Genomic DNA, 15,654 nt, shown 5'->3' on the forward strand with positions numbered 1-15,654 from the left:
ATGGCCAGGCTGTAGAATTAATGTGGAGTTTTTGGAAAAAATGGAGATTCCCTGGCCCCTACCCTGGAGTGTTTGTGCAATGGTGTACTCGTTGTCAAACCATCACTCCAAAACATACAAAAAACTTATTTGTAGCAGTTGCCTATTTCCATGGTGTAAATAATTCCACCATGGCTTATTTTAAGCTATATATGTGAAGTCACTGAACTCAGAGTTGGGAGGACAAGTGTACAATTAGTTCTTGCAAGCCAGTACAAGCTGTCACCAGCACCCTGGATGGGCGAATGTGAGAGGATGTGAGTAGGAAGTTGGCAGTAACATAGGAAGGGGCAGAGCATTGAATGCAAATGTAAGTGTCAGGGCTGGAATTTAAACCCAGCTCTTTTAAAACCCAGCTCTTTCTTACTCCAAAGCTGCGTTTTTCAGCCTTTGTGCACACTGCAACCAGTTTCAGGAATATTCTTTCCCTCCAGCTCTGTCTATGAAAATTCTGTCCATCCTTCAAGGCCTAGCTCAGCTACAACCTGCTTTATGAAGCCTTCCATGTATCATCTTCCCACTTCCAGCAGATGTGTCTTTTCCCATCACTATGGGATGGGTTATTGGAGAGATATCATTATTTCAAGAACGATCCTTAAGCAGATTTACTCTTCTTAAAACAAGTAGCTTGGTGCAGAAAAACACTGGGATATAATGACAAGAACAAAGATTTTAGAGTCATATATGAATTCAAATTCAAGCTCCAATATTGATCAGATATATAGAGAGATAGTCACCTCTCTAAGCTATAGTTTTCATAGATGTAAAATGGGGGTAAGAGCAATGCTGCAGGATCATTGCAAAGATTAGTAGTAATTTATGGGAAGTGCCAGGCACTCATTAAATGCCCAATAAATGGTGGACATTATTATTCATGTATTTGGCCTACACCAGACAAATGTCATTCACACTTCGCATCCTCAATTATTTGATATCAAAGGTACAGCCTAGCCAGGTGTGGTGGTGCATGCCTGTAATCCCAGCTACTCAGGAGGCTGAGGCAGGAGAATCGCTTGAGCCCAAGAGGCGGAGGTTGCAGTGAGCACTATACTCCAGCCTGGGTGACAGAGCAAGGCTCCGTCTCAAAAAATAAAATAAAATAAAATAAAATAATAAAATAAAATAAATAAAATAAAATAAAATAAAATAAAATAAAATACAGCCTATAGTATAGCTTTCCCCATAAATACCGTTCCTCCATTCACTCAACCAAAAAGTCAGCATTTGAGCTTGTCTTTGGTGATTCAGCCTCGCCCCAAGCTTTGGTCAGGGCTGCCAGCACATGCAGAAGTTAAGTCTTTAGTTGAACTATACCTCACTAAGCTGCAAATGGCTCACTTGCCTGACATTCACTTACACCTCTTACCTCACCTTCTTTTTGGCTGTCAGGGCTATGAGTAAATAGGAAGAGATGAGGTTGGGATTGAGATGGGGCCTGTATACTACAATACCAGTATATCAAAACTCGCTTTTCATGCACTGTGGTCTGCTTGAATGGCAGCCAGCCTCAATGGGCTGTCAAAGTGATGAAGAGGTTGTCAGAGAAACAGCCAATTCCAGTCCATCAATTCAAATTTTGACCCACAGGCAGAAAAGAGCCAGGCGTGTCTGAAGGTCACAAGCCTAGGCCAGGGTACTCCCGGGTCATTGCTGTAGGGTTGGTGTGCCAGTGGATAGCCTACCCTATGTAACTTCATGGTGTCTAAAGTCTTTCCAGAATGTTCTTCTTTAAGCTAAGGCATTATTGAAGATTGCTGTTCCAAGTGTAATAGTTGTAGATGGAGCCATTTTCAACTGTTAACATCTGTGCAGAAATGAATTTATTAGATTAGTCATTCAGTAATATCGAGTGAGATTCAGGCAAATGAGGTTTAGAATTGTGCCCAGGGTGGGTGAATGGGGACTGCTTGCATATCAGAACTGGGCAGGGGTTAAACACAACACCTGAATGGTAGAGTATGATGGAAGGGAGAATATTGATGTAGTGTTTAAAGTCAACTTGGCCCTTCAAAAATGGAGGTGTTGTGGCTCAGGAGACAAACTCTCTATGATTTGCCATCTTGCCTCAGGCCGATATTTCTTGGTTCCCAGGCTCAGAACAGCTCCCTGAATTTCCAAGCTGCAAATGACTTCACTCTCTGCTAGTCTGCACTGAAAAACTGTAGATAAAGGTATGACAATACTTGGACATGCTTGTAAGCACTTGCTGACAGGCCAGGGACTGAGGGTATTACTGAGCTGTATTTCAACAGACTTTTTCAATGCTCAGTCCCCCTACCTGTGGATGCTGGGAACCTGGGGGATATCACTGAATAAGAAGTAAGGATTTCAATTAAAAAAAAAAAAGTTAGTGCTGATCCCTTTTCCTGGAAGTCCCCAGTTGAGGAGAGTGGTAGCTGATGAGGGCAGGTACCCAGGATCATGATTGGCTTTGGTTTGATTTCTTCCCTTCCATACCCACAAGTTCAAAGGAACCATTTTTATTTTAACTGTAACACAGTGAAGTCTGTGACACATGTGGGATTATTTTTCCTTTTTAAAGTTTTAAACATTTGATTGACAAATTATATGTATTCAAAGTATACAGTGTGATTATGTGTGAAATGATTACCACAGTCAAATTAAATTAACACATACACTATCATACATAGTTACTCTTTTTGTGTATGTGGTGAGAACACTTAAAATCTGCTCCCTTATCAAATTTCCAGTATGCCATACAGTATTAACTATAGTTACCGTGCTGTGCATTAGATCCCCAGAACTTATTCATCTTATAACTGCAAGTGTGTATGCTTTGATCAATATCTCCTTATTTCCCCTACACCCCAGCCTGTGGGAACCTCAGTTCTATTCTCTGTTTCTGTGAGTTCATTTTTTTAGATTCCACATATAAGTGAGATCATACATTTTTTGTCTTTCTGTGTCTGGCTTATTTCAGTTAGTGAGATGTGTTTTTGTCTCTATATAATTCTAATTTGGTCTCAATAAGATCTGATTAGCTGAGAATTATCTCAGAAGAAAATTCAAATCAATTTACTAAAACCAAGCAACTGCACCCACAGTCTTCTTCCACTGACTTCCTAATAAAGATAAAACACCAGACGTCAAAACCTATATGAGGCAAGTGAAGCTTGACATTTATGCCAAAAAAAAAGTGTCCCCTCCAGGGAAAAAATAACTGCCTCCTTAAGGACTCAAGATCATTAATCCTCATTCATCCCACTAATTACCTTTTCTACTCCTATCCAGTCTCATGAGGGATGATGTTTTATTATGTTCCTCCTGTTGGAGGGGCTAAGCCATTGTCTTCTACTCAATAAATTTTTACTGAGCTTCTATTATGTATCAGGCACTGTGCCAGGCATGGAGGCTAAAAACATGTATAATTATAGTAGTAACCTTCATTGAGTACTGACTATGTGCCAGCTATTTTAAATGTATTATCTTTTAAATCCTCCCAACAGCCCTATTCAAATAGGTACTATTATCACCCCCACTTTACAGATGAGGAAATCGATGCACAGAGAAATTAAGCACCTTGCTTATGGTCATAAGTGGTAGAAGTAGAACTTTAAACCTACTTTTCTCTAGTACCAGAGTCAAAACTTTCATTGTAACATGTACATTACTGTGATAAGGATTTTGCCGTATCTCATGTGATTGTCACAGAAAACACCATAAGGCAGGGGCACCCAATATTTTGCCTTCCCTGGGCCACATTGGAAGAAAAATTGTTTTGGGCCACACATAAAATTAACACTAAAGATAATGGTTGAGCTAAAATTAATCACAAAAAATCTCATAATTGATGACATACAGATGGGTTTTTGGTGTGGATGTCCTTTCTGTTTGTTAGTTTTCCTTCTAACAGTCAGGACCCTCAGCTGCAGGTCTGTTGGAGTTTGCTGGAGGTCCACTCCAGACCCTGTTTGCCTGGGTATCAGCAGCAGTGGCTGCAGAACAGTGGATATTGGTGAACCGCAAATGCTGCTGCCTGATCGTTCCTCTGGAAGTTTTATCTCAGAGGAGTACCCGGCCATGTGAGCTGTCAGTCCGCCCCTACTGGGGGGTGCCTCCCAGTTAGGCTACTCGGGAGCCAGGGACCCACTTGAGGAGGCAGTCTGCCCGTTCTCAGATCTCAAGCTGCGTGCTCTGAGAACCACTACTCTCTTCAAAGCTGTCAGACAGGGACATTTAAGTCTGCAGAGGTTATTGCTGTCTTTTGTTTGTCTGTGCCCTGCCCCCAGAGGTGGAGCCTACAGAGGCAGGCAGGCCTCCTTGAGCTGTGGTGGGCTCCACCCAGTTCGAGCTTCCCAGCTGCTTTGTTTACCTACTCAAGCCTGAGCAATGGTGGGTGCCCTTCCCCAGCCTTGCTGCCGCCTTGCAGTTTGATCTCAGACTGCTGTGCTAGCAATGAGTGAGGCTCCGTGGGCGTAGGACCCTCTGAGCCAGGTGCAGGATATAATCTCCTGGTGTGCCATTTGTTAAGCCTGTTGGAAGAGCACAGTATTAGGGTGGGAGTGACCCGATTTTCCAGGTGCTGTCTGTCACCCCTTTCTTTGACTAGGAAAGGGAATTCCCTGACTCTTTGTGCTTCCCGGGTGAGGCAATGCCTCGCCCTGCTTCGGCTCATGCACGGTGCACTGCACCCACTGTCTGGCACTCCCCAGTGAGATGAACCCGGTACCTCAGTTGGAAATGCAGAAATCACCCGTCTTCTGCGTCGCTCACGCTGGGAGCTGTAGACTGGAGCTGTTCCTATTCAGCCATCGTGGCTCCACTCCATGTGCAAGGACTTCATGTCTAAAACACCAAAAGCAATGGCAACAAAAGCCAAAATTGACAAATGGGATCTAATTAAGCTAAAGAGCTTCTGCACAGCAAAAGAAACCACCATCAGAGTGAACAGGCAACCTACAGAATGGGAGAACATTTTTGCAACCTACTCATCTGACAAAGGGCTAATATCCAGAATCTACAATGAACTCAAACAAATTTACAAGAAAAAAACAACCCCATCAAAAAGTGGGCAAAGGATATGAACAGACAATTCTCAAAAGAAGACATTTATGCAGCCAAAAAACACATGAAAAATTCTCATCATCACTGGCCATCAGAGAAATGCAAATCAAAACCACAGTGAGATACCATCTCACGCCAGTTAGAATGGCAATCATTAAAAAGTCAGGAAACAACAGGTGCTGGAGAGGATGTGGAGAAATAGGAACACTTTTACACTGTTGGTGGGACTGTAAACTAGTTAAACCATTGTGGAAGTCGGTGTGGCGATTCCTCAGGAATCTAGAACTAGAAATACCATTAGACCCAGCCATCCCATTAGTGGGTATATACCCAAAGGATTATAAATCATGCTGCTATAAAGACACATGCACACATATGTTTATGGTGGCACTATTCACAATAGCAAAGACTTGGAACCAACCCAAATGTCCATCAATGATAGACTGGATTAAGAAAATGTGGCACATATACACCATGGAATACTATGCAGCCATAAAAAATGATGAGTTCATGTCCTTTGTAGGGACATGGATGAAGCTGGAAACCATCATTCTCAGCAAACTAACGCAAGGACAAAAACCAAACACTGCATGTTCTCACTCATAGGTGGGAATTGAACAATGAGAACACATGGACACAGGAAGGGGAACATCACACACCGGGGACTGTTGTGGGGTGGGGGGTGCGGAGGGATAGCATTAGGAGATATACCTACTGCTAAATGACGAGTTAATGGGTGCAGCACAGCAACATGGCACATGTATACATATGTAACAAACCTGCACATTGTGCACATGTACCCTAAAACTGAAAGTATAATAATAATAAAAAAATCGCATAATTTATGAATTTGTGTTACCAATTCATAAGCAAGCTTGCTATAAGGTAAGTAATTACCTTGTTATTGTCCCTGTTTTACAGATGAGAAAACTGAGACTGAGAAGGATTATGTGGCTTGTCTGAAGTTATGTGAGGAATAAGTGGTAGAACTAGGATTTAAGCCCTGATCCTCTAACTTGAGAGCACATGTGCTTAATTGCTATGTTCCACTGCTTCCATAAAAGTAATCTATGATCATTAAATGGGGATAAAAATGTAAATAAGACATATTAGTGACAACAACTAGAACCAGAAGCTCGTGTAGATGAGCTTGGGGTTGACAGGTATTTTAATTCAAGTGGACCAGTGAGGTTACCTGAGACAAGGAGCAGAAATCTTAGGTTAAGGTACAGGAGGGAAAGCCTAGAAATGTCAGCTAAGGCAGGCAGTAGCACAGCCTCCCTCAGCAAACAGTCGTATCTGGTATCCTCATAGAAGTCAGAAGATCTGGGTCTTAGTTTAAGCTCTACCATCACCTTTCTAGGTGATACGGGGCAAGTTAGGTCTCCTCTTTGAGCCTCCATATGTAAAGTTGTAATTAGAGTTCTTGCTCTGTTTATCTTACAGGGATGTAAGAATAAGAATAAGATGTTGTGAGAACACAAGAAAACAATATATATCAAAGTAATGTTCAAATGTTTTTATTTTCAGTGAATTGGTTTTTGAAGTTATTAGACCCATTTTCCGTATTTTTTGCATCATAGAGCACAGCTTGAGTTTATTTGACTCTTAGTGATTGACTGACCCAAACAGAATTACCAGTTGCCTTTAGACATACCTAAAAATAAGAGTCAACCCTTATTCAGCAGGTATCTCCCTGGGATCTTGTGCTGAGTGTTCTGGGCATAAGGCAGAGCTGACTTTCAGTCACTTTTACTATAGACTTTAGTTTTTTAACTTTCCCATTTGGTCACAGCAGAAAAGACTGGAGTGGGCTTTCTTGAATTTAACAGAAAATCCCCCTCTTTTCTTTGCTTTTTGGAGTGTTAGCTATGATTTGTCTTACCTTTCAATGCAAGTTAAAAACTTTAGGAGACAGGAGACTTTCTTGGAAGCTTAATTCCCCACCCCAAGCCCCAGCTTCCCCACTTCTTGAGGGGAGCTGAGCTAAGGCCAAAAATCCTCACCCTATTTTGGATCTGATTCTCAGGATAGGGGGATGGTGATGGTATTACAGCTACCATCACTGTTCATAAGGCAGTAGGAAGGATGTTCAGCCAGTGACATAGTTCTCAGCTTCTTTGAGATCAAGAGGCAGTAAAGTGCAGTAGCATTGAATCATCCCTTTGGATTTAGAAGAACATTCATGCATCCTGGTGGGCATAAAGGGGGAGAACAGGCTTCATCTCCTCTTCCCACTTGTCATCTCAGTCATCCACCAACCATACACCTACCAACAGAGCGTAAACTTGTCGAAAGGTCACAACGGGCATAGCTGAGCATGTGGCAGAAAGGAAGCTCAAGAAAACAACTAACATCCGTCTCTTCCAAGTTGGTTAGTTGATTTATCACGTGGTTGTATCTGAGTTGAACCTGCATTTTGGTTTGTGGCTTTTTCATGCTAGAGAGAGCACAGAAGAAGTCTAAACACATTTTTTTTTTTCTGGCCTTTGGCCTTTCAGAGTCAATGGACTTTGAAGCTGAGTCCTATTATAGCCCTTGAGGTGAAGAGAGGATCTTCTATTCTCAGTCTAGCCATGACTGAGCTCCTGGACACCTTGTATGGAGTCAGCTATTTGTTACTGAAAAAAGAGCAGCAAAAGCAATGTTTTTGGACTTTAAAAATCTTTCTATTTTAAGTCTAAAACTTTTATTTTATTTAATGGAAGATTTTCTCGACAATCATGATGACCCATTTCTTGTGACTTTGGAGTTAGATGGAACCCTTATTGGCTATGTAACCTTGGGCAATGCACCGAATCTTTCTGAGCTCTAGTGTTTGTTTTGCTTTGTCCAATAGAGTTGTAGTGCCTTCCTCACAGATATGCAATGAGGATTAAGCGCATACATAAAACAACCAGTATAATGCCCTGCCACAAAGTAGACATACAACAAGTACCAATTCCCTGTCTGTTTTTGCATTGTTTGGCAAAGTGACATGGATGCCAATTTGCCTTAAAAACAAAAATAAGGCCGGGAGTGGTGGCTCACACCTGTAATTCCAGCACTTTGGGAGGCCGAGGCAGGCGGATCGCGAGGTCAGGAGATTGAGACCATCCTGGCTAACACAGTGAAACCCCATCTCTACTAAAAATACAAAAAATTAGCTGGGCATGGTGGCGGGCACCTGTAGTCCCAGCTACTCGGGAGGCTGAGGCAGGAGAATGGAGTGAACCCGGGAGGCGGAAGTTGCAGTGAGCTGAGATTGCGCCACTGCACTCCAGCCTGGGCGACAGAGTGAGACTCTGTCTCAAAAAAATTAAATTAAATTAAATTAAAAAATAAAAACTTTCTGCAACACATAGTAAATTGTTGGCTTATTAATCCAACACAATGTTTATCTTCTGTAACTTAAAGGCCAGATTGTCACCTTATACACTCTTATCCCCTTGTTTCTTCTGTTGGGTAATCAGTGCTGCACAAGTAGGATATGGTCTTGGAAAGGAGAAACCAGCTAGTCTGAGAACTGATCCTGGATTAATACAAAATAGTTGAATTTCCTGGGGGAGTAGGCCATACCCCTCCACTGCAGTGGCACCATCATTAACTCTATATATTCCTGGGGACTAGGAGCCCCTGGCTTTGGGATCAGCTCCAGAACTAGTGGTCGACTCGCCAAGGTTTGTGACTTTCACAGGTTGTACTTGGGGCAAGGCTGCAAGCCATGAGTCATACTTGAATCCCACCCGCCCACCTGTACGTGCTCCTCCCTTTCCTCTGTCTTTGCCAGAGCAAATGAGTAGCGGTAGAGAAGCCAGGTTGATGGGCTTCTTTTTATACTCCAGAAAATCTGATTTTGAATTTCTACTTCAAGCAGGTGGGATCAGCATCACTCCCCTCCCAGTAAAATAAAAGCCTGAATGACTTGATTTATCACTGTCAAACAATTTCATTATGATCAATTTGTGTTTGATGGAGCAAAAAAGGAGAGAAGTGCACAGTAGAGCACTTATAATTCTGGTCTGATGACTGCTTCTATTCACCCTGGCCTTGAGGTTTGGCTAGTATTTATCAAGTGGGAGGGTAGATTCAGCTTCTTAGGTGTGTTTGGGGCTTCTGCTTTAAGAGCTTATGATTCAGACTTTCCTGTTTTCGGGATCCAGGTGGCTTTCCTTCCCTTTTTAACCCCAAATTGTTTCTGGCAGCAAAACAGAAATATCATCAAGGGCTGCTCATAGAATTACTTGCCACAGATGGTATCAAACTCAAGTGAATAGGCATTTTCATTTTTGGCTTCTTTAAGACTCACCACTTTTCCTTTGCAGCCAACTGATATCAATGGACTCAGTCAAAGAAAAATGGCAAATAGCTACCCTAGGCCAAAATACAGCCTCCTTTATGGAAGGTGGCATGACCACATCCCAGTGTGAGTCAAACTTGAGCCTAGAGTCTACTTAATAAAGGGTAATGGCTTCAGTTTCTGGTTGTGATGTTCTGGGCTGCCTCTGCTAAGTTCCCAGAATGCCTTTGTGCTTTATAATAGCCATGTTCCTTTGGTTGGGGCCCAAAGAAATCCCCATAATTGGCTTCACTGACAGGACTCTTTTCTGCCTTAGAGGCCACACAGGACTCTGACTATGTCTTCTGTGAAGACAGAGTTTGACTACACAGCATCTGGTGGGATTGACTCCAAAGGTCTAAAACACTTCTCAAATTATTGGGGAAACCTTCTTAGCTTTTGTGACTTAAGCACAAGTATAAATGTTAGTTGTATCTAATAAAAATGCTGCACCAATTCAGAACTCTTTAAGGTCTAGCCAAAGCCTCAATGAAAAATTGGGCCTGGCACCCTCCCCAGAAGGTCAACAGACTGGCTTCATTGGTACATCAAGGAAAGAGCCATTCCTGAGGCAAGGATTCTGACTGTTCCCATTCTGTCTTTGGCTGTTTAAATCTGGGAAATAGTATCATGAGTATATTGGGAAATCTCAGCTCCCAAGAATACTCAGAGTAAGTAAGGCTGAGGAAATGATCCATTTTAGAGCTGTAAATGTTTGTGGAATAGCTTCTCATAAGTACTCATATGGACTCATGTATCCCAGGTGGTACCAAATGTTTCTGGCAACCAAGAAAGCTACCGCTTTGGAGGCGGAGTAGGAAAAAGTTGAAGAGAGGAGGGAAAGTATGAAACAATTGATACTGCAAAGTTGGCCCAAGTGCCAGAGAGGGGAAGAGAATGATTTAAATGAACATAGAAGCTCACCTACCAACTTATTTTTGCCTAATTTTGATGAATTGGTTCAGGAAAACGAATGTCATAACAGCATTCTCTCAAATGTGATTTGCCTATTCCTATTTGCATTATCTAGATGAATGATGGAAACTTTATGAGCCCCAGTTTCCTTATTTAAAAAATGAGAATAATAGTATCTAGCTCACAAGATTATTATGAGAATTAAATGTGCTTTCTTTCTTTCTTTCTTTTCTCCATTGTACAGTGCCTGCTCCTAACTTTCATATATATATATATATATATAAAAACATACGACTATGTCTTCTGTGAAGACAGAGTTTGACTATATATATATATATATATATACGTATATATATATATATATATATAGTCAAACTCGTAATAAAAGGGATCCCTTTTAGAGAAACCCAAAGGCAGAGAAATTCACAATGTCCAGGCTCAAATCAGGGCCAATATCAACAATCAGTAGAGACATCAGAGACAAATTGTAGATCAGGAATCATGACTAGGAGATGGATAAAATAGTAAAGCAGTACTGTTGTAAGCAGAATAATGCCTCAGTTCACACAAATATGTCCACATTCTAATCTCTGGAACCTGTGAATATGTTACCTTATATGGCAAAAGGGCCTTTGCACGTGTGATTAAGTTAAGCATTTTGAGATGGGGACATTATCCTGGATAATCTGGATGGGACTGATGTTGTCACAAGGGTCCTCATAAGAGAGGGCCAGAGGGTCAAACACAGAAGGCAAGGTGATGACAGAAACACAGGTTGGAATGATGCAATTGCTGGCTTTGAAGATGGAAGAGAGTGACAATTCAAGAAAAGGAGGCAGCCCCTAGAAGCAGGAAAAAGCAAGGAAAGGGATTCCCCCCTAGAGCTTGCAGAGAGGAACCAAAGAGTCCCAGAATTAAATGGCCCCTAGTAAAGAATTCTAGATTTCAGGACAGTCTCCTCTTCTCTTGATTAGGACTGACCTTCTGTAGTGTGAGGTTGGCTGCCAAGATCATTTTATTTTAGGGGCAACAGGAAGAAGTGCCTTGCTCAGAAGAATTCACATTAGAGTTATGGAAGGAAGGTGTATGGTTTGTTGAGGGGGTAAGACAATTAGATAGTGGCCTATGGAGCAAAGTGGTTTGCCACGTAGCTACTTCACTCAGACAATTCAAAGGATGGGCAGGGGCTAGACTTTTGCCCTTAGAATTCTTTGAGGATCAGAGAAGTGACCTTCAGCTTGGTATTTCTTGAAGCTGAATGGCCTCTGAAGGTCAAGTTCATGAGGGAAGTATTGTAGCCAGCAGGAGGGCAGAAGGCTGCTATTTGCTGATTGGCAATTTCTCCAGGAAACAGCTCCTGTATTACTCTAGTTTAAGTATAAAATGAGGAAAACAAATTTTTCTTCCTCCAAGCTTATACAGCCCAATTTTTAACATGCTATCAAGCTTTAAGGAGAAATTAATCTAAGCATTGTTATAATGGAGGTAAATACTCTATGCATATTTCTATTATAGTTCCTGTTTAATATATTTTATTACCAAGCGTTACCTGTATATTATTCAACAATATTTGCTCAGCACCTAGCGTAGAGAGGGGACACTTACCACATTCTTTGTGAATGAATGAAGAGCGATTTATTCAGAGAGCCAAATGATGCTGGCTGAATCTCAGTGAGGTTGAGACATGAGGAAAGCTAAAAGGCATGCTCTATTGAAAGAATATGTCATTCTGTTCCAGCGTTAGGAAGGTGGCCCACTACAGCTGCATAATGAACACTTCTTCAGAGAAAATCCTATTTCACTAACATGGCTGCTACTACAAAACAAATGTGTCCTTTGTCTTCCATTAAGACACTTAAAAAATACAGAAAAGTGCAAAGAACAACACTCCTATCCCTTCAGCCCTGTAATTAACTATTAGCATTTTGCCCTATTTGCTTCTAGTTTGTTTTTAGACAATATAACATTACTGTTCAGCTGAAGGCCCCTTTGACCACCAGCTCAGTCTCCTACCCCTCCACATTAGAGACAAGTAGTATATTTCATATTTTTATGTCTATCACCATAAACAATTGATATTGATTTCCGTGTATATGATCTTTATATTTATATAGTTGGAATCATATTTTACTTATCATTCTACATCTTACTTTTTTCTTTCAGCACTGTTCTTCTAGATTTGCCCATGATGATTGATATATACAGATCTAGTTCATTTCTTATGTTCCATCTTAAAACTATGCCCAAATAAATTATTCTATTCCCCTCTTGAAAGACACCTAGGATGTTTTTACTCTTACTGCTATTACAAAGAGTGCTGGAATGGCCTTCTTTTTCTAGATAAGATGGAGCAGCCCCATTTCTCCCATGTTCTCCCTCTTAAAAATAAAAATCTATGGATTTAATGAAACAAACAATTATAGGAAGACTATGAAAAGAAAAAGAAGAAAGCAGACTGCCTTAGGGACCTCGGGACTTGAGGAACAACACAACAGTGAGGTTTTTTTTTTTTTTACCTCCTATATATCCCAGATGGTGTGCTGCTATAGTATCCAACCTGGAACCAACAGGCACAGACAAAAACCTCCAAGAAAAGCCTGTCCCCACTAGCTAAAGCACTGGGAAGTGGTGGTCTAAAAGCAGAAAATCTGATTGGCAATACCTGCTCTACTACAGATAACTACTAATGGAAAAGCTATCCCATCCCTCATGGTTTCAGTGGGGCCAAGCACTGAAGCAGTGGAAAGAAACTGATCTTCCGCCACAGCCTCCCATTTCGCAGAAGCAGATGACTATATTCCAATCTCCCCACTGGGAAACAGGTCTTCCACCTTGCCTCCACCTAGTGAAAGCAGGTGGTCGTACTCTGAGTCTTCCACTCAGATGGTATTGATGGGCAGAGTGGGAAGCTGATCTACTCTTCCATTCCTCTACCCCATTGCCACCTATTCCCAGAAACAGGTAATATTTTGGTTTCCTCCCTGGCCTAGGATGATGTTGGCAGGACTGAGCAAGAGGGAGCTGATTTTCTATCCTCCTACCTGGCAGAGGCAGGTGGCACTGAGAGTCCCTGTCAGGGTAGTGTCAGTGGGGCCTAGTGGGGAGGCGGGCTTCTATCCCTGCCTAATATCAATAAGGTATAATAAAGAGGAACAAGATGGAGCTAGCAGGCATTTCCACCCACCCCATGGAAGCAGGGCCGAGTAGGAAACTGTGTCTTTATTCCCACCCAGCAACCATGAGACTGAATGATGAGGTGTAAGGCAGAACAAGTGGGAATTCTGCTTTTCGCCTTCCTGGTGTCAGCTTGGTCCACAGAAGAGCTGAATTTCCAACACACATGGCAGCAACAAGTTAGAATATGGGTGTGTAAGGTGGTGAGAATTGGCCCTCTATTTTATCCCCTATCCTCAGTGTCAGCAGGGCCCAGTGGGGTGCTGAGCATACATGACCACTTGGTATGAGTTGGTGCCCCATATTCACCAGGAAGGTGTCAGTAGGAACAAAAAAGGAGCTGAACTTCCATTCCACCATCTGCAATAGGATAGTACGATTTAACCTTCACTTTTGCCAGGGTAATATTAACAGGCACACACAGAAACTGAATAACCATTTCCACCCATATCTGTATACTACAATTAAACATGGTGATTGTCTGCTATAAAGAAGGTTAAATAAGATCCAGAATCTTACAGGATAATAACCTAAATATCCGAGGATACAACTGAGAATCACTCATTATACCAAGAACCAGGAAAATTATAACTTCAATATGAAAAGATAATCAACAAGCATCAACAATGAGATGATTCAGATGTTGAAATTATCTGGATTTTAAGGTAGCAATCACAAAAATGCTTCAATGAGCATTAACAAACCTTTTTAAAACAAATGAAAAATATGTCAACAAATAATTTGAAAATATAAAGGAGAGCCAAAGGGATATTATAGAACTGAAAAATACAGTAACTCAAATTTAAAAATCAAAAGCTCCCTGGCCAGGTACAGTAGAAGACTGGTGACAAGACAAGGAACAATCAGTAAACTCAGAGACAGATGAATAGAAATTGTCCAATATGAACAACAAAGAGGAAAATAGGATGAAAAAATATAAAATGAACAGAGCCTGAGGGAATGTACAGTAACAAAAGATCTAACATTTGTGTTATTGGAGTCTTGGAAGGAGAAGAGAAGGAATGGAGTCTGAAAAATTATTTGGAGAAATAGCAAGACATCATAGCTTAGCCTAGTCTGACTTAAATGTGCTCAGAACTATTACATTAGCTTACAGTTGGGTAAAATAATTTAACACAAAGCTGATTTTATAATCAATTGTTGAACATCTCATGTGATATATTGAATACTGTACTGAAAGTGAAAAACAAGATGCTTGTATGGGCACTCGACATACAGTTTCTACTAAGTGCATATTGCTTTTGTGCCATTGTGAAGGTGAAAAAGGGTAAGTTGAAGATCATTTGTATTTATTTATTTATTTATGTTATTATACTTTAAGTTCTAGGGTACATGTGCACAACGTGCAGGTTTGTTACATATGTATACATGTGCCATGTTGGTTTGCTGCACCCATTAACGTGTCATCTACATTAGGTATTTCTCCTAATGCTATCCCTCCCCCCACCGCACGACAGACCCCGTTGTGTGATGTTCCCCACCTTGTGTCCATGTGTTCTCATTGTTCAATTCCCACCTATGAGTGAGAACATGTGGTGTTTGGTTTTCTGTCCTTGTGATAGTTTGCTGAGAATGATGGTTTCCAGCTTCATCCATGTCCCTACAAAGGACATGAACTCATCCTTTTTTATGGCTGCATAGTATTCCATGGTGTATATGTGCCACATTTTCTTAATCCAGTCTATCATTGATGGACATTTGAGTTGGTTCCAAGTCTTTGCTATTGTGAATAGTGCCAAATAAACATATGTGTGCATATGTCTTTATGGTATTTACAAATACCATAAAGATTATATAAATGTAATCAAATCCTTTGGGTATATACCCATTAATGGGATCACTGGGTCAAATGATATTTCTAGTTCTAGATCCTTGAGGAATTGCCACACTGTCTCCCACAATGTTTGAACTAGTTTACAGTCCCACCAACAGTGTAAAAGTGTTCCTATTTCTCCACATCCTCTCCAGCACCTGTTGTTTCCTGACTTTTTTAATGATCGCCATTCTAACTGATGTAAGATGGTATCTCATTGTGATTTTGATTTGCATTTATCTGATGACCAGTGATGATGAGCATTTTTTTCATGTGTCTGTTGGCTGCATATATCTCTTCTTTTGAAAAGTGTCTCTTCATATACTTTGCCCACTTTTTGATGGGGTTG

The sequence above is a fragment of the Gorilla gorilla genome, chromosome X (assembly GCF_029281585.2).
Source record: "Gorilla gorilla gorilla isolate KB3781 chromosome X, NHGRI_mGorGor1-v2.1_pri, whole genome shotgun sequence".
Classification (NCBI taxonomy): domain Eukaryota; kingdom Metazoa; phylum Chordata; class Mammalia; order Primates; family Hominidae; genus Gorilla; species Gorilla gorilla.